At 44.6% G+C, this 20,572-nt stretch overlaps 1 pseudogene; it reads right to left on the bottom strand.

The window, feature by feature from the left end:
* Positions 1-14,872: 14,872 nt before the first annotated feature.
* LOC129468751 (uncharacterized) lies at positions 14,873-14,954 on the bottom strand (annotated as a pseudogene).
* Between the last annotated feature and the right edge of the window lie 5,618 nt (positions 14,955-20,572).

The raw sequence follows: 20,572 nt of genomic DNA, 5'->3' as shown, positions 1-20,572 counted from the left end.
GGGGTTTCACCATGTTGGCCAGGCTGATCTCAAACTCCTGACCTCAGGTGATCCGCCTGCCTCAGCCTCCCGAACTACTGGAATTACAGGCGTGAGCCACTGTGCCTGGCCAGCAAGAGGCTTTTGAAAAGATTCACCGACATCTCAAAGGGACAGAGAAATCATTTTCAATGACAAGTTTTCTAAAGAAAATGCTCTAAAATAAGGGAGGTCAGGGCCTAGAGTCAGTGAGAAGCCGTCTAAAGTCAAACCAAGCTGAGGGGAACATTAAGGGCATTTTGGTTGGAGCTTTCTGTGACCCGCCAGTGGTGCCCAACCACAGGAGCCTTCTGGTGTGGTCTTAGTGTGAGGCTCATTTTATTAAAGTGCCTCACGTGGCCACTTGGAGATGGAGGCAGAAACATTCCCCTGGGCATAGACCCTTGAGAGGTGAATGCCTGCTGTCATGAGCAGCATATTTTTTTAGTAAGATCAAGAGGACTTTTCAGGAAGCAATGCTAAGTCTCTCGAATGGTGAAGCATTTGGCATTCCCTATGCAATCTCTCTGAAGACAGGTGTGTGCAACACCAAGAATTTGTCAACATTGTTTTGAACTTTCTGGCAATTGTGATTGAATAGGAATAACATGTAAAATAAGTATTAAAAATAAGAGACAAAGCTCATAATTTGAAGAAGATATGCTTGTATGTCTAGAAAGCATGTAAGATTTAAATAAGAATTATTCAACAAACAAGACTTCGAGAAGGAGCTGAGTAGAAACTCATACAAATACCAGTAGCTTTTCGTTGCACTAATAATAGTGCAATAAAATAGGTTGGGAAGACATTGGCCACAAAAGACAAAAATGAGGAAAGCAAGCAAGCAAGCAAGCAAGAAAAAGAAACGAAGGAAAAAGAAGGAAAGAAACAAAGGAAGGAAGGAAGAAAGAAGAGGAGTAGGAGGAGGGGAAGGAAGGAAGGAAGGAACGAAGGAAGGAAGGAAAGAAAGAAGGAAGGAAGGAAGGAAGGAAGGAAGGAAAGAAGGAAGGAAGGAGGGGAGGAAAAGAAAAGAAAGAAAGAAAAAGAAAGAGAGAGGTGGGAGGAAGGTGGAAGAGAGGAGAGAGAGAGAGAAGGTAGGCTGGTGCTGAAATCTTAAAAACCTGGAGATAAATCTAATAAGAACCTAGGAAAAAGCTTTTAAAATTTGCCGAAGTAAAATTCCCAAAATAAGTGGAAATCCATAATTATTGGATCAAAAGAGCCAGTATTACAAAGTTGTCAAAACTGTCAGATCTTCCCAAATTAAGAATTAAATTTAGCGCAATTCCAATAAAAATTCTAAGAGGACATTTTTATGACTTGATAAATTGATTCTAACAATAATTTGGAGGAATAATAGCATAATCACGTCCAATAGAATGTTGAAAAGGAAGACTAATGAGTGAGGATGCCAAATATGAAAACACTCCATAAGTTATAGCAATTGGAAAAGCATGACATAGTCATAGGAATAGAGAAGTGTTCAGAGGAACAAATAAAAATTGTCTTAGTTAGCTCTCACTACACATTGAACCTAAGACCCCATGATACCAAAAGCATCAGAAGTTTCTTCTTGTGCGAAGAGGGAATAATTCTTTCTTTCTTATTCACTATTGTCTTTTACTATTATTATTATTATTTATGGTTTTTTTTTTTTTTTTTGAGACGGAGTCTTTCTCTGTCCCCCAGGCTGGAGTGCAGTGGCGCGATCTCGGCTCACTGCAAGCTCCGCCTCCCGGGTTCACGCCATTCTCCTGCCTCAGCCTCCCGAGTAGCTGGGATTACAGGCGCCCGCCAACACGCCCGGCTAATTTTTTGTATTTTTAGTAGAGACGGGGTTTCACCGTGTTAGCCAGGATGGTCTCGATCTCCTGACCTCGTGATCCGCCCGCCTCGGCCTCCCAAAGTGCTGGGATTACAGGCGTGAGCCACCGCGCCCGGCCGTCTATTATTATTATTATTAATTATTATTATTATTTTTAAAGCAGACTATGGCCTGTAATCCCAGCTACTCGGGAGGCTGAGGCTGGAGAATTGCTTGAACCTGGAACCCGGGAGGCGGAGGTTGCAGTGAGCTGAGACCGCGCCACTGCACTCCAGCCTGGGTGACAGAGCGAGATTCGGTCTCTAAATAAATAAATAAAACTAAGCAGACTATGTCAAGGTCTTCACGTCCCTTCCCAGAAAAGCTTGCCTTGACTTTAACAAGAAAGAATTGTACCATGTCTGCAAGTTCTTTGCTCAAAGTTGCCTTCTCAGAATTATGCTGAAAAGCCCTCTGTGCTTGGAATTCCACTTGCCTGCTGTGTATGTATGTATATACTTCACTTAAAAACCAGAGAAAAGTGGCCGGGCACAGTGGCTCACGCCTGTAATCCAAGCACTTTGGGAGGCCAAGGCAGGCGGATCACTTGAGGCCAGGAGTTCAAGACCAGCCTGGCCAACTTGGTGAAACCCTGTCTCTACTGAAAATATAAAAATTAGCTGGGAGTGGTGGCACACACCTGTAGGCTGGAGATATAGTGGGCATAATCCCAGCTACTCAGGAGGCTGAGGCAGGAGAATCACTTGTACCCGGGAGGTGGAGGTTTCAATAAGCCAAGATCACGCCACTACACTTCAGCCTGGGTGACAGTGAGACTGTCTCAAAAAAAAAAAAAAAAAAAAAAAATTAGAGAAAAGTGATTGCATCATGATCCCAAGTGATAAAAGACAATTGTGATTGAGTGTCACGTGGGCCTGGAAACTCCTCCATTTCTCCACTGGGCTGTTGCAGACGCTGTCTTGCACATGGGCAGATACCGCTGGTGTTGCCATTGTGCAAAGGAGACCTGGTATAAAGCCAGACTCTAAGAATGTCCAGGAGACTGAAGAATCCCACCTTCAAGCAGAGGCCTGGAAGCAGTGCTGGGATGTCTTGTCTGGATTGTGTCTGGCAATGTAATGAACAGGAAATAAAGAGGCACATTCTTTGATGAATCTCAGGCTCTTGGGGTTGCACAACCATTTCACAGGGATCAAGATGAATCACTTTGTCCTCTGTTCCAGTGAGGGGAGGCCTTCCCAAACCTCAGCCAGCCCTAGGGGCACACCAGGAGCAGCAGAGAATGGCTTCCTGGAGCCCAGGCAGCCCCGGGACCCCAGAGAATGCTGTTGTGCACCTGGGAGGCAGATTTGGATCAGGCCTGAGAATTCACAAGCTGAGCCGTCCCCACATAAGGCCACTGGAAATAATCCCAACAGTTTCCACTGTCAGCCTCCAGTTAGAGGGAGTCTGCCTCTCATGGTCAAAGTTGCCAGGCCTGCGGACAAAACACTGGGGCAAGGCAGGTCCCCAAAGCCATGGTGGACACAGGATTGGTCCAGGATGAAGCTTTCACTGCCCATTCATGGGAGGAGAAAACCGTGGAAAATGAAGGCAAGGGAAACGGCCAGCTGCCTCTGTTCGAAAAGGGCCATCCTGCGAGCTGAGATCAGAATTCTTTGATTATTTCGTTTGTATTAAAATGTCCCTTTTTATCAGCCTGGCCAACATGGTGAAACCCTATCTCTACTAAAAATACAAAAATTAGCTGCGTGTGGTGGCACACACCTGTAATCCCAGCTACTCGGGAGGCTGAGGCACGAGAATTGCTTGAACCCGGGAGGCGGAGGTTGCAGTGAGCTGAGATCATGCTGCTGCACTCCAGCCTGGGTGACAGAGTGAGACTGTGTCTCAAAAAAACAAAAAATAAAATAAAATAAAGTAAAATAAAATAAAATGTCTTTTTTTTAAAGTAGAAAATGATGTTGATAGTAAATGATTTTTTTATTTAAAAATAAAGTATTTTTCTTTCCATTTTTAAAAATTTTTTACTTATCAATATAATCTGAAAATGTCTAGGAATCACATTTGTAGAGGTAGAGAAACAGAGAAGTAAGCTGTAATCAAGAACAACAAGGTCTCCAACCTGAGCTTTGTAGAACAAACTCCAGCATGGGGAAGAAGGCAGGAACTCAGTTGTCAGAGGCCACACAGAGTGGCCCAGCTCTCAGAAGCAAGGCTGGGCCCAGGGATGAGGACAGAGGCTCAAGAAAGTCTAGGCACAACTGTGACCCTGTGAACCCCTCCTTCCCTGGGTCAGGGCTGGTCCTGGAGCTGAGGATGGAGCTGAGCCTCCAGCTGGGCAGTGGGGGAGGGGGCACAGGTGTCTTAGTCACAGAAAGAGGAGGACCCAGGAACAGGAGGCAGACAGGTCACCACTAAGAACAAGAGAGACCTGGACAGGCAGATCCTGCAAGTGTGGCTCAAGGCATGCAGCTGCCTCTATTCTCCATTTCTGGCTCAGATGACCCCTTCCCATAAGCAACCATTTGTGTGGGCATTTCTCTGGCCTTAGCAGAACGAGTGGCCTAGGGCAAGGCTTCTTACAAGAGACAAAGTCACTGGGAGTAGGGGCTAGGGGGCTGGGGGGCGGCCAAAGAGTCACATTCTGGCACGTGGAATTTGAGGCATCTCGTCTCTGGAACATATAAGGAAAGAGGTTCTATAGGTCATTGAATTCAGTCTTAGGTTTGGGGGAAGAACACTTACTTGGGAAAACCTTTAGGTAAAAGCTTGAGAGAGCCTGCAAACTTGAAAGCAGAGCAGGTAGACCGGGATGAGAAGAGGAGCCCTGAAGACCCCTGGGGACACTGGTGCCTAAGGGCCTGGCTGAGGTGCGTGGGAGGCCAGGAAGGGAACAGAGAAGGGACAGTCAGAACGGGAAGGAGAAAGCAGAGTGTGGTGGGAGGCATAAAAAGGGAGAGACTTTTAAGACTCTAGGAGTGGCCATGGAGCTGGTGTTGTGTCTGAGAGGTCAAGGCAGGGGTGACTCCATCTAGTTATGTGATGTGGAGCTCCTCTGTGATGCTGGCAGGAGACCATTCTAAAGCCAGGTTATAATAAATAGAGAGAGGAGTGAATAGGAAATGGGAATATGAAGACAGCTTTTTGGAAAAGCTTGACTAGAAAGAGGAGAAAGAGATGGTATGGAAGCCTAAGGTGGATACTTGATTGGGGTGAGGGAAGGGGGCATTTTTTTTCTTAAGATGAAAGACAGTTGGTTATGTTTTCAGGTCCTAGGAAACATACCAGAAATTAATGAGATACAAGAAAAACAGAGGATCAATTAATGGGGTGAGGAATGTGAGAGGGATAGATGGTAGCTCATACTTGGTGGTTGTGTAGGAAACTTGAGAGACAGTGACTGGGAAACAGGGATTCTCTGAAGCTGGGTTTATTAATTCCAAATGGCCAAGTGTCTGTTATTGGGGACATTTCTGACATTGTGTATGTGTGATCATGTGATCTCAGGTTACATCCAATCTAACCAGCAAACAAACGTCTGTCATAAGAACAAATGATTGATTGCTGCCTAACAAACCACCTCCCAAGCTTAATGGCTGAAAACAACAACCATTTATTATTTGTCACCATTCTGTGGGTTGGCTGGGCTCAGCTGGGTGGTTCTTCTGCTCCACAAAGCAGCTGAGGTCATACATGTGGCTGCATTTAGCTAGGAGCTTGACAAGGGCGGAGTGAGAGAGGGCTTCACTGGCTTATTCCCCTCCACATGGCTTCCCATCCTCCAGGGTTTCTGTCTCCATATGGCCTCTATAGCAGGAGAGCCTGGACTGCTTTACACCATGGCTGACTTCTAAGAGAGCAAAAGAAGCTGCAAGGCCTCTTAAGGCCTAGTCTCAGAAATCATATAGCTTCACCCCCAATGCCTTCTACTGGCCAAAGGAAGTCACAAGGAGGCCCAGATCCAAGGGGAGGGGAAAGATATTCCACATCCTAATAGGAGGAGCTGCAAAGTCACAAGGTGGAGGAGCATGCAGGATGAGAGGGACTGTGGTCACCAAGTCTGGAAACACCTGAGCAGAGTACATCTCAGAAGTCATTGTTCTAGCTGAATCTTCATTCTCAAACATAGGGAAGCATTTCAGACGCAATTTGCAGTAAACATGTCTTATGCTTTTTAAACTGCTAAGTGAATGTGAATTAGATGAAAAAATCATTTTAAATGAACATTATAATTATACTTTTATTACATAAATGTGCATTTGTGGTAAAATTACAAACAATGTTTTACAAAAAGGAAAAACGGAAGTCAATTGAAATTCCACTCCCTGAATAACATGCACAGCACGCATATAACCCTGCAGGCTCTTGGGCTTACAAACAGAAACTCAATCTGTAATTCTTTCATCCAGAAATCCCTTTTCTGACAAATTAATTCTTAAAAGATATATAGTCCTCTTTGAATAATCATTGAAAATCATTAAGTGGAACTTGAGACGTTATGGGAAAAGAAAAAGATGTTGAGTTTAAACCTTATTTTCTGGATGTCTAGTATATGTCTGGGAGTATGGTAGGCTTTGAGGATTCACAACTGCACAAAACCTACCTCACCTCTGCCCTCAAGCTGCTTATGGAACAATAGGAGGGACAGACGCACAAAAAGAGAATTTCAGTTAATTGCGGTGGGAGCTACAGCAGAGGGGTGCACTGAATGCCAGAGGAGAGGAGAGGGAAGAGGAAGCGGAGGGACGAGGAGGCAAGAGGAGAAAGAGAGCAAGTTTCTTGCCTGCACCTAAGGAGAAGTCAATACACCAGGGCAAGACGGAAAACGGGAAAACATGAAGGAACACAGGCAGATGGAAAAAGAAATTTAGGAAAGAAGAGTCTTTGATGCTACATATTATGTCCCAGGTTTGGTTTTGTTTTTAAAATTTCCATATTCAAATTTTTTTCCTTTCTAAAAACTTGTTTTATTTTTAAGTACAAATACCCCAAGCCACATGAAACATGGTTAGCTTAATAAATCATTGTAAGGCCAGGCAAGGTGGTTCGTGCCTATAATCCCAGCACTTTGGAAGGCTGAGGCGGGAGGATTGCTTGAAGTCAGGAGTTCAAGATCAGCCTGGGCAACATAGTGAGACCCCCCTCTCTACCAAAAGAAAGTATTTAAATTAAATTTAAAAATAAATCACTGTAAGGTGAATATCCTTGGATTGCTCCCCACCCTACACCCGCACAGGAGACAGAACCTTGCCACCCACCCAGAGCCCTGCACTGCTCCCAGACAAACCTCCCAGTCCCCCAACCCAGGAATCCAGTGTCCTAATTTCCATGTCAGGGTCTCTTATTTTCTCACGTTATTTTATCACCCTGTGTGTATCTCTGAACACTATCGCTTGGTGTTCCCTGTTTTTAATCTATAATTTCCCCTCCACTGCTCTCTTTTTCTTCCTCACAATATATTTGCTTATGCAATTTTTCCCACATACTTTTTGTGCTGAAATTGAAGTAGTCAGTTGTAAACACATATTGATTATTTCAAGAGTAAAATGCTGCAATAAGTAATGATTATGAAAGCTGTTAATTTTATGAAGAAAGACAATAATTAAGAACTTTAAATAGCTGAGTAGAAAAAAGATTGATTATTAATACAAATATTAAGAGAGTGCATTTGCTCGATCATTTAGGAAGAATATTATAGACTGTTTGAGCTTATAAAGTTTAAATAACAATAAAAAGCAGAACAATGGAGATTTAATTGTATTATAAATGTAATATTTGTAGAAATTTTAGAGAAGTAGCAGTTCTCACAAGAAACAAAATCCCTTTAAGAACTGTATTTCACTTTTTAGCAGCTTAATTTCACTTAAGCCAGGGGTCCTTCAAGCAAAAGCGCTATTTGAGAATTCTCTACATCTTGTGAGGAATACATTAGAAGCAAAATGTCAACTTTGTCATGTCGAAATCGCACGAAGATAAAACAACTCTAAAATCAGTACATATCCAAGATAAATCATCTTTGAGTCGGACATAATAAAGACAATGGAGAGAACGAAGAAAGGAAAGACATGGCTAAAAATCAGCAAAGCACTCCACACATGTTTTACTCTGATTATTCAAAGGTCAAAACAGACTTTACAAGAATGCTTTAGGAAGGCATTTCCTCACAGTTTTGAGTCTCTGGAGGCTAATCTAAACAAAATGTTTATAGACATGACTGCTATAGATGACCAAGCATTTTTGGAAATTGAAGATGAAGGCTTTGGGAATCCTCTTGAACCATTAATCCTAAGTGCAGAGTTCCTTCTAGAAGCAAATTACCAGAAACTATCTGAATAATGTACCACTAAGCCCTGAAAGATTAGGGATATTATCCAATAGGCTTGTTGAACAGGAGTGTTTATTAAGCATGGCGGGAGTGTGGGAGAGGAAACCGGGGAGCTACGTGTAGCAAACAGCGTTGAGAAATTGGTATTCTTCCCCAGAAAAATATCAACATTTAAAGTTTGGATACCAACATTGATAGTAATGAAACTGTAGTAAGTGTCTGTCTCTGGACTGATGGTATTTCAGGTTTATTCTTGTATCCCACAGGTGTGTTCTATGATGATGATGATGCTTAGACCTTCTTAAGAGTCCCAGGCTCTGCTTATGAAGATGTCAGCAGAACAGAGAGGGCTGGAGCACCCCCCAGGCTCAGAGGGATGCTGGGTCACAGGAGGACTAGGGATGGAGGTTGAAGGGCTCCCCCAGGCACATGGGGGTTGGGGGCTAGAATATAGACTGATAAATGCCTTCCAATACCCAAATTTTACAGATAAGGAGAGCTCAGAGCCAGGTTCAGAGACAGCGGGGGAGTACACCTAAGTTTACACAGCTACACAGAGGCTAAGTCAAGGCTGGAACTCATCTCTCTTGGGAAGGAGAACGTAGGTCCTTCCTGATGCTTCCAAGGTCCTGTTTCTAATCACCCTTTCTGGGGCTCAACATTTCTATTGTGAGCTCATTATCTGTGAATCCACCTAAATCTCATCATTCTATTTTTCAGCCTGAACTCACCCTTCATACGCGCCTGCCCAAGTATGAGAAGATCTCCAAGGTAACTTTCCTGCAGAAAATAGCTGTGTCTCTATCTGAAGCCCAAATGTTCAAGCACACACTCCTTTAATTCCCCTTTACATTCAGTTCCCTTCCTGATGTTGCACATTCCACACAAGAGGTTTTCTATTCTACCACCATCTCAGCCTCTGGGAGGTTCTCCAGGAATCTGTCTGGAAACCAGGACTTGGAGTTTATCAGAAAGAAACTGGCATCAACTTAGAAAACCAGCAAGGCAAGTGGAATGAGAATGAGGGCGGGTTAGAGATTCACCCCTTCCAAAGAGAGAGTAGATTCCACTCCATTGCCCCATAAAGTTTTTTAAGGACATATAGGCCAGGAAGCCTCTCCTCTCAGGACAGGCTTGGAACAATTCTGGGAGCAGGTAGCCTTGGCACATGAATGAAATGAGGAAGCATGACTGGGGCCCAGGCCAAAGGGACACTGCTGTCCGGGGATTGCCAAATGGGACCCCCAATACCACCTGGGATGCCCACGAGCACCTTCAATGATAAACTAACTCATGTAGACAGAACACCTACATGCGGTGATCTGTCCAAGTGCTTCATACATATCTACTAAAAAAATCCATATAATAATCCTGAGAGTGAGGGGCTATTATAATCTCCATTGTACAGATCAGAAAACTGGGGGTGAGAGAGGTTAAGTAACTTGCCCAAGGCCACATAGCTAGCAAGTGGGCAGAGCTGAGATTTAAACTCAGATAGGGTGGTTCTAGCTACACAATCAATCATTACAGGACATTGCTTATCTTGACACCACCTTCTATAACTGAGTTACAGGAAATTTACCCTTCTGGTCAATTTTCATAGCTGGACGCAGGACCTCCACAAGGCTCATTTATCATTGTTTAGTTTTAAAGTATTTTATTGTTTAATGTTTTTGTAAAAAGATACTTTAGAATTTGCAGTTACCACTGTCTATAAGAAGCTTTGGCTTTGATATTTTCCTATGTTCTACTTTCCACATACCACATACATTTCTGCATTGCACACACATTGCAGCCTGGCCGGGGGTACTGAGCTCCTGCCACTCAGGGAGCTGGGAGGCTGAGAGGCATTTTCCTCACCGAGGGAAGGGACCAGCAGTGTGAGTCTCTCTGCACTCTCTTGGTGGGCGGTGAGGATAGACATTTCTTTGCGGCAATCAGATGAAGCTTCCTGAGCTCCAGGCAGCAGAAATCCCCAGCAGACCCTGTGCCGGGTCAGTTTTCCCAGGCCCTAATGTTTCAGGGCATGGCTGTGGGAGGAGGGCACGAAGGATGAGTCCAGCACCAGCGATCCTCTCAGAAGCATCCTCCTACTTCCACTCTGTGCACATCTCAGACTGAGCTTCTCCTGGCCAGCCCTGGGTCTGGTGCCTCTCTGCATTCCCAGTGCGGTGAAGGGGTTCAAGGAAGCCAAGTGGGACCACCCAAGAGAGAAAGAATGTTGGGGACAGGACATTAGCTCAGTCCCTTTGTGTCCCCTGAATGCCCTCTCCATGCCAGCACCGTGATTTCACACACATGCAGGGGTGCCAAATAGAGCTCAGGGTCCCCAGGGCTCCCCAGGCATTCCCTGAACACCCTCCAATACTCCACTCCGGGAAAGACTTTCCCCACCAGGGAAGGGCATGCTACACTGTTCCCAGCCAGGTCCCCTTCCTGGCAGGCAGTAATTCAAGAATCATCAAGGCAGAATGTCAATGGTTCCCACTGTTCCCTCTCCTCCCTGCCCTTCCCCCCAACACAGGAAAAAGACAGGAAGGAAAGGTAGACACCAATCTCTGAATTCTAAACATCAGGACTCAATGTGCCCATCTCTGTGGCCTACACAGGGCACCTAGTATTTATGTCACCAAGTGAGTTCCCTCAGTCTGTGTGCACAGCCTGATACCTCGCTGGATAGAACCAGAGATGCAAAGTAGAAAAGCATGGCCTCTGGAGTTTCTGTCCTCAAGGAGTTGCTCATCCATCTATCCATCCATCCAATCACCCACCCGCCTACCTATCCATCCATCCATCCATCCATCCATCCATCCATCCATCCACCCACCCACCCACTCATCCATCCATCCATCCATCCATCCATCCATCCATCCATCCATCCATGCATTCATTCCAATACCTTCCAATACCCAAATTTTCCAACACACAATTTCAAGTGCTACCTCTGTGCCAGGACATGCACAGATAACCAGGGAGAGAGATATGAATCAGGTGTGTTTGTGGGGCATTGGGGGTGGGCATGAACACCGAGCACTCCAGGACTGTGTAGGAAGAAGGGACAGGGCAAAATAGAAACCAAGGAAAATACAAGTGATTTAGCTAACTCTGATCGTCGGTTACCATGTGACAGGCATTATTTCACTTGGTTCCTTCAGAATCATTTTGAGGTTTGTAGACGACAATCTCCAAGTAACAGATGACAGTTTTGGGGCTTGGAGAAGTAACATGCAGATAATTTGCACAAGGTCTCACTCTTAGCAATACTAGAGGTGGGAGTCCAACCCACCATGTTTGCTTTCCTTCTCTGAGAGATGATATAGAAGGACTCCTCTTTTCCAACAGCTGAAAACGGATTTTTAATATCGTTTGTCCAGTTTTATACTTCTAAAGTAGAAGGCTAAACCTGGTCCTAGTTACTCCATTATGGCCAGAAGCAGAAGCTTCTCCCTCCCCCCATGCCTGTCTTCTGCCCCTCCTCCTCCACTTGGAGCCATTTGGCCCATTTGGGTGTTCACTTTGATGCAAGTCAGGGGTGCCTGCATTGGCGTCTGTGCATGTGGTTGTGGGTGTGGGTGTTTGTATAGTGGCTGGGTATACATGAGTCCTTAAGGTGGAAGTGGGGCATGGGAATGGGGTGCAGGGGAAGTGGGTTGTGGGAATGGAGTCCAGGGGAAGTGGGGTGTGGGAATGGGGTGCAGGGGAAGTGGGGGATGGGAATGGGGTGCAGGGGAAGTGGGGCATGGGAATGGGGTGCAGGGGAAGTAGAGGTGTGACGGAAGTGGAGAGGTGTGAAATAGCTTCTTGGGAAGGGCAGAGTTCCTCCTCGCTACTGGGAAGTGTCATTTGGGGTTCTGGCAGCGTTAAGAGCCTCCCCACAACCCCCGCCTCTGATGGTAATCCTGAATTTAAGTGAGACAAGCTGGCGTGGTTTTGTTCAGCTGAGCATGGGCAGGGCAGGAAGACTGAGAGTTCACCATTTTCTGTACTGAGAAGCCCCTCTGCCTCCTTAGGAACTCCATCCCTATCCTGTCCTCCTTCCTAGCTCCTTCCCAGCATCCTCAAGGTCTTGTCAGCGCCCTCGTAGGGTGGTCAGGTCCCATCAGGGTTGTCTGAGCATGTGTGTGCAGGTATGTGTAGGTGTGTATGTGGTTGTGTGAGTAGGTGGAGGCTTACGTGTTTCATGGTTTCAGAAGTGTTGAGGAAGAAGAAGACATCTGACTTTTCTTGTGACATCACAAAGGACAAGAAACTAAGAAATGCCTCAGGCTCCTGCAGAGAAGAAGGGATGGGCAGTAACAGCTTGGGGCAGGTGAGGAAGGATGGTGCAGTGTTTGGTGTTGAGTGAGGTGGCCCAGAGGGTGTCTGTGCATCCTCGAGACCTGGGAGGAGAAAGGCTCCATCTGTGGTGGGTAGATCCACAAAGCTTATCCGCCAAAATCACTTGAAGAGCTTAATGCAGCCCACTTGGGCATCAACCCAGTAGCACCCAATACAAACACTCAGAATCTACACCAGCACTGAGGGGATGGGTGAGAGCGGCAGAGAAGGAGATCCACACCAGGTGCAGAAGGCACAGGCCCAGGCTCCCCGTACCCCCAACATGGCCTTCTCCCTCCTCATCGGCCATATCCCTGGGGAGACGAGACGGGTGGATGGGCCTTATCCTGGCCCACATCTCCTTTCTCAGGACCTGGGGTAAGATGGCAATTCATGGATGGAGGAATAACAAGACCTGGTGAGATAAGCTGGTCCCCTGTGTGAACGGCCCTCCATGTGGTTTATATTTCTAGTAGGAGACAATGTTGCAACAAATATTTATGTACCTATACTTTTGGGTATGGGTCCAAATATTTCTAGAAGCATAATAGTAAAGTCAAAAGGTGTACGTTTTTCATTTTGCTAGATATTGTCCAAGAAACAACTTCCCACTAAAATGATATCAGAGTACCTGGTCAAGAGAATGAGAAGACAAGACAAAGAGTGGGAGAACATGTCTGCAAAAGACATATCTTTCGGATAAAAGACTGTTACCCAAATTATTCAAAGAACTCTTAAAACTCAATGATAAGGGCTGGGTGTGGTGGCTCATGCCTGTAATCCCAGCACTTTGGGAGGCTGAGGTGGGAGGATCACCTGAGTTGAGACCCCATCTCTACAACAAAATTTGTAAAAAAAAAACAACAGTGAGAAAACGAACAACCCAGTTAAAGACCAGAGTAGACACTTCATCAAAGAAGACATACAGATGTGAGAAGAGCATGTGAAAAGGTGCTCAGCATCATGCGTCATTAGGGAATTGCAAATTAAAACAACAAGATACCTCTACACACCGGTTAGAATGGCCAAAATCCAGAACACGGACAACACCAAATGCTGGCCAGGATGTGGAGCAGCAGGAATTCTCATTCATTGCTGATGGGGATGCAAAATGGTACAGCCACCTTGGAAGACAATTTTGCAGTTTCTTATAAAAGCAAACACACTCTAACCATATGATTAGCAATTGTACTCCTTGGTATTTACTCCCATGAGTTGAAAACATATCCACAAAAAAACCTGCACATAGATGCTTATAGTAACCTTAACTGACAAAACTTGGAAGCAAAAAAGATGTCCTTCAGTAGGAGAATGGATAAATAAATTATGATACACCCAGACAATGGAATACTATGTAGCACTGAAAAGAAATGAGCTATCAGCCATGAAAGGACACGGAGGAAACTTAGCTGCATATTACTAAGCGAAAACAGTGACTCTGAATAGGGTACATACTGTATGATTTCAACTATATGACATTCTGGAAAAGGGAAAACTATGGAGAGAGAAAAAGGATCAGTGGTTGCCAGAGGTTAGGGTGAAGGAGGGATGAAAAAGTGGAGCACAGAGGGTTTTTAGGGCAGTGGAACTATTCTGTGCCATGTTATAATGCTGGATACCTGTCAAGATGTATTTATGTAAACGATAGACCTTGAGTGATAATTATGTATCAATGTAGGTTTATCAATTGTAACAAATGTACCACAGTTGCCATGGATTGAATGTTTATATCCCTCCAAATTAGTGCATTGAAATCCTTTTTGCTTTTTTTTTTAGTTTCTTTTTTTTTTAAGTTCATGTCAGATAGGTAATATGCCCACACGGTAACTGACAGAGCAGAAGCATCACCATCTTGGACAAGCATTGCCATTCTAAAGTTCCCCTTGATCAAAAATTGCCTAAATCCAAAGGTCATCAGCCTAGTGACTAAGGTCAGCATGACCATAAACCACAAATGACGTCTCTGACCAGAAACATTCCAACCATAAGATAAATCCCTCCCTGACCAGAGACAAGCCAGCCCGGAGATAACTTCTCCTCCGGCGGAGAGACGTCAGCCCCAACACAACCTCCCCTTCGGCCAGAGACATTCCAACCCCACTATAAACTTCTCTCCCACACAGAAACATTCCAAGCCTGTGATAAAGCTCTCTCACTCTAAAACCAATAAATACTCTTGTTGTTTATAAGCCACTGGTCTATGTTATTTTGGTTATAGCAGCCCAATGGGCTAAGGCGATCGTAGTGCAGGCTGTTGATAGTTGTAAGAGAGAATCCTCCTGACTGAAATTGGCCAGAAGCCCCTTTCAGGTTTATTCTCCAAAATAAACCTGTCTTTGACGGCTGAGCCCCTTTTCTGGTTTCTTTCCTCTTTCTTTAACTCTTACAGTAACAAGGTTTGAAGGTGACACATCACACACATGCATAGGAACACCCAATCATCACGTCTATGAATTAGAAAATGATCTGTGTTGAAATCCCACCCCACAAGGCGATGGATTAGGAGATGGGCCTTTTGGAGGTGATTAGTTCATGAGGGCAGAGGCCTTAGGAATGAGATCAGTGCATTTATAAAAGAGACCCGAGGGACTCCCTCGCCCCTTCAGTCATACAAGGCTACAGTGAGAAAGCTTCATCTATGAGGAAGCAGGCCCTAACTAGACACCATATCTGCCAGAATGTTGATCTTGAACTTCCCAGCCTCCAGAACTGTGAGAAATAAATTCTTTGTTTATAAGCCACCAGTCTATGTTATTTTGGTTATAGCAGCCCAGCGGGCTAAGACGATTGTAGTGCGGGCTGTTGATCATTGGGGAGGCTGTGCATGTGTGGAGCAGGGAGTATATGGGAATTCTGAACCGCCCACTCAATTTTGCTGCAAACCTAAAACTGTTCTAAAAAGTAAAATCTATTAAAAAAAAGACTTGTATTTTATAGTACAAGAGTACCTGTACCCCCACACAGTTCCCACTCTGGATATTATCAGTCATTTTCCCAGTAATATTTACCAATGTGGTGAGTAAAAGAACTACATCTCATTTTAATATGAATGTACAGCCACACCTCATCTTATTGCACTTCGTTTTATTGTGCTTTGCAGATACTGTGTTTTATACAAATTGAATGTTTGTGGCAGCCATGCTTTTGGCAAGTCTACCATCACCATTTTTCCAACAGCATGTGCTCACTTCATGTCTCTGTTATAGGACCAATGGGTTCATATGCCCACTGTGCAGTAACAGACCCATTACATAGTGACAGCAGGGTTTGCAGCAGAGAAAGTTTAATGATTGCAGAGTGCTGAGCGACGAGATGGGAGGAGACCCTCCCGTTTATCTCACCAAGGAGCTTTGGGCTGGGGCTTTTAAGGGGATTATAGAGGGTGAGAGACTCCCTCCATAATTGGAAAATTGGGGTTGTTGATTGGTCGGGGGAAGGGGGAATGAAATCATCATGATATGGAAACTGCATTCTTTGGTGAGTCAGCCCATTGTGGGGTCCTTCAGACCAGCTGGGTCAGTAGTTTCATCACTATATGGGACCTGAAGGACTATCTCATAGGGAAAACTAAACATTTTATAATGTTCACGTTGTTATCTATGGAGAAGTTAAGGGGAACTGTGATCTCGTAACAGGGTCTATGTGATTTTAGCACAATAGGCACCAAACAGCTATGAGGACGCAGGCTGGAGAGCAGGTCGACCTCATGATGGAGGCCAAATGTGCTGCAAGCATGGGTGACTTTTGTTTCTGCCCCTTCCTTCTTCCCTGATTAATTTCATAAAGTTTATAGGGGCAGTTTCATCTCTGTGTCACCTTTTGGTAATTCTTGCAATATTTCAAACTTTTTCGTTATTATTGTCTCTGTTATGGTGGTCTGAGATCTGTGATGTTATTACTGCAATTGTTTTGGGGTGCCATGATATGTCACAGAAGACAGTAAACTTAATCAACAGATGTTCTGTGTGTTCTGACTGCTCCATCGACTGGCTGTTCTCTTATCTCTCACCCTACAGTGAGAAGGCTTCATCTATGAGGAAGCAGACCCTAACTAGACACCTAATCTAGCCTCCCTGTTCCCAGAGACCCAACAATATGTAAATTAGGCCAATTAATAACCCTACAATGGCCTCTCAGCTTTCAAGTAAAAGGAAGAGTTGCACACATCTCTTACTTTAAATCCAATGCTAGAAATGATTAAGCTTCACTGAAAGCCTAGATAGCCTGAAAACTTGGCCTCTTGGGAAAATAGTCAAGTTATGAATGCAAAAGAAAAGCTCTTGCAGGAAATTAAAAGTACTACTTCAGTGAACTCATGAATGAGACAGGAAAACTGCCTTATTGCTGATATGGAGAAAGTTTTAGTGGTTTGGATAGAAGACCAAGCCAGCCGCAACATTCCCTTAAGCCAAAGCTTCATCCAGAGCAAGGCCTTAATGCTCCTCAATTCCCTGAAGACTGAGAGAAGTGAGGAAGCTGCAGAAGAAAAGTTGGAAGCTAGCAGAGATTAGTTCATGAGGTTTAAGGAAAGAAACCATCTCTTTAACATAAAAGAACAAGATGAAGCAGCAAGTGCTGATGGAGAAGCTACACAAAGTTATCCAGAAGATCCAGCTAGGATGATTAATGAAGGTGGCTACACTAAACACAGATACTCAATGTAGACAAAATAGCCTTTTTATTGGAAGAAGATGCCTTTTATGTGAAGCTGCAATGCTTCAAAGGACAGGCAGAATCTCTTGTTAGGGGCTAATGCCACTGGTAACTTTAAGTTGAAACCAATGTTCATTCACAATTCGAAAGAATCCTAAGGCCCTTAAGTATTGATACAGTTGGCCACGCGCAGTGGCTCACACCTGTCATCCCAGCACTTTGGGAGGCCAAGGCAGGCGGATCACGAGGCCAGATCAAGACCATCCTGGCTAACACGGTGAAACCCCGTCTCTATTAAAAATACAAAACATTAGCTGGGCGTGGTGGCAGGCACCTGTAGTCCCAGCTACTCGGGAGGCTGAGGCAGGAGAATGGCATGAACCCGGGAGGTGGAGCTTGCAGTGAGCCGAGATCGTGGCACTGAGCAACAGAGCGAGACTCCATCTCAAAAAAAAAAAATTGATACCATTTTGCTCTGTGTCCCCACCCAAATCTCATCTTGAATTGTACTCCCATAATTCCCATGTGTTGTGGGAGGGACCTAGTGGGAGATAATTGAATCATGGGGGCAGTTTCCCCCATACTCTTCTCTTGTTAGTGAATAAGTATCAGGAGATCTGATGGTTTTATCAGGGGTTTCCGCTTTTGCGCCTTCCTTTCCTCATTCTCTCTTTGCCTGCCGCCATCCATGTAAGATGGGACTTGCTCCTCCTTGCCCTCCACCATGATTGTGAGGCTTCCCCAGCCATGTGGAACTGCAAGTCCAATTAAACCTCTTTCTTTTGTAAATTGCCCAGACTTGGGTATGTCTTTATCAGCAGCATGAAAACAGACTAATACAAGAATTATGCTAAATCTACTCTGCCTGTGTTTTGGAAATGGATCAGTAAAGGCTGACAGCACATCTGTTTACAGCATGGTTTAGGAATATTTTAAGTTCACTGTTGAGATGTAATGCTCAGAAAATATATTTGTTTCAATATATTACTGCTTATTGCCAATGTACCTGGTCACCCAAGAGTTCTGATGAAGACGCACAAGGAGATTAATGTCGTTTTCATGTCTGTGAACATAACATTTATTACGCAGCCCTTGGATTAAGGAGAAATTCCTACTTTCAAGACTTATTATTTAAGAAACACATTTCCTAAGGCTATAGCTGTCATAGAGAGTGACTCTTCTGATGGATCTGGGCCAAGTAAATTGAAAACCTTCTAGAAAGGATTCACCACTCTAGATGTCATTCAGAACATTTGCGATTCATGGAAGGAGGTCAAAATATCAACACTAACAGTGTTTGGAAGACGTTGATTCCAACTCTTATGGATGACTTTGAGGGATTCAAGACTTCAGGGGAGGAAGGAACTGCAGATGTAGTGGAAATAGAAAGACAACTAGAATTAAAAATACGGCCTGAAGATGTGACTGAATTACTGCAATCTCATGATAAAACTTGAATGGGTGAGGAGCTGCTTCTTATGGATGAGCAAAGAAAGTGGTTTCTTGAGATGGAACCTACTCCTGGTGAAGATACTGTGAACATGTCGAAATAACAACAAAGCATGAAGAATATTAAATAAACTTAGTTGACAAAGCAGCAGCAGGGTTTGAGAAGATTAACTTCAATTTGGAAAGAAATGCTATCAAATAACATTGCATGCTACCAATAAATATTTCATGAAAGGATGAGTCCATTGATGCAGCAAACTCCATTGGTGGCCAATCACAAAATTGCCACAGCCTTCAACACAACCCCAGCCTTCAACAACCACCACTCTGCTCAGTCGGCAGCTATCAACATCATGGCAAGACCTCCCAGCAGCAAACCATGAAGGGCTCTGGGCCTGGCCATTTCCACCCAACACAGGCTCTTCCAACAGGCAATTCATGCCCCCAAGTTCCCCATGGGGGGACAAATGTCAACTCTGGATGGCCAATGGCTTCCCCGGCCCACTTCTGCTTCCTGCCTTCCCTTTCATCCCCCTAATAAATTTTTTTGTCCTCCTCCATCTCAGGGGCAGCCTCTTGCAGGCCTTGCTCACCTCAGGGATCACCTACCACACGCATGGTTCTGGGCTGGGTTCTCAGGGGAAGACAGACGAGGGAGCTGCAGTCCTCCAGGAAAGGTCTCTCGGGACTCCAATGGGTGAGAACTGCATCTTCTGTGTTCAGCTCCCAGATAAACAGACATTTTTCAGGGTCACCTCTGATTCAATCTCCCCCTGCCACCAAATCAATTTATTTGGTTTATGGATTTTTCTGTCTTGCCAACCAACATGGATCATCTTACATCCACATATGGATCTTTAGGTGAGAGACTTACCTTTTGAGGGCAGGCTCTGAGACACAGGGCTACATTTCAAATCCTGGCTCTGCCCCTTACCCGCTGGCGGACCTGGGGCAAGTTGTGTGACATCTCTGTGCCTTAGTTTCCTCAATGACAAAAATGATAAAGATAGTATCTTCCACTTCCATAGTATCTAATTGAATTGATCTTCTAGATCACTCGAATGGGACCTGCCAGGAGTAAGCTCTCAATCACTCTCAGTTATTTGTATGGGGAACTCAGTCTCTATTTAGTTTTTCACTCTCATGACTATGGATCAAATACAGAACGTTCAGTTATGTTGGAATTTCAGACAATAATGAACTATTTTTTAAAAGTGTGTTCTTTATCCTCCTTTCCCTCACTGTCTTTCCTCTTCCCTCATCCCTCCTGGATTTTCCCAGGAGTGCCCTGCGTCTCCCTCCATTGTGTGGTGTTCCACACGCCATCATGTAGCCACTGTAGTGCCCCAAAGACCAAAGGCCCTTCTGTTTAGCAGAATTCATTTCCTTATGTTATAGGAATTATTAAAAAATTATTTGAGGCAGATAGAGAGGAGAAGGGGTCCTTGGGAAGTTTTCATTTCTGTTTTAAAAGCAGCTCCAAAAAACGTTTCTTGTCTAGCAGGAAAGCCCCGGCTCTTAGAGTCAGGCTGGCAACCTTTGATATGCAAATGCAGACCATTAGAAACTGGGTCCACCCAAACATGGGGATTCCTGCCAACTTTTCCTTGTCCCCACATTTGCCTGGCAATATGGCCACCCCCACATAGTCCCACCTGTGTAGAACATCATGGCGCCCTGTATTTGCATATTAAAATGCTAGGCTAAAAAGGCCAGGTTTTTCAGGGGTTACATGAATGACATGCCTGGTCAAACCAATCCCCTGAGCCCTATGCAAATCAGATACTGCCTCCTCTAGCGTCCTCATATAACTGGCTGATTTCCGTGGCACTCAGGGTTTCCTCTCTCGCTTTGGATCCCCCCTTCCCTCTGTCTCTGTACAGGGGAGCTTCTTCCTTCTTTCTTGCCTATTAAAGTCTCCATTCCTTGAAACCAGTCCATGTGTTTCCGTGTCATTTTATTTAAATTGGCGCAAGACTAAG

The sequence above is a fragment of the Symphalangus syndactylus genome, chromosome 18 (assembly GCF_028878055.3).
Source record: "Symphalangus syndactylus isolate Jambi chromosome 18, NHGRI_mSymSyn1-v2.1_pri, whole genome shotgun sequence".
Taxonomy (NCBI): domain Eukaryota; kingdom Metazoa; phylum Chordata; class Mammalia; order Primates; family Hylobatidae; genus Symphalangus; species Symphalangus syndactylus.
Note: the sequence above shows the minus strand (reverse complement) of the source record. Positions and strands in the feature narration are given on the sequence as shown.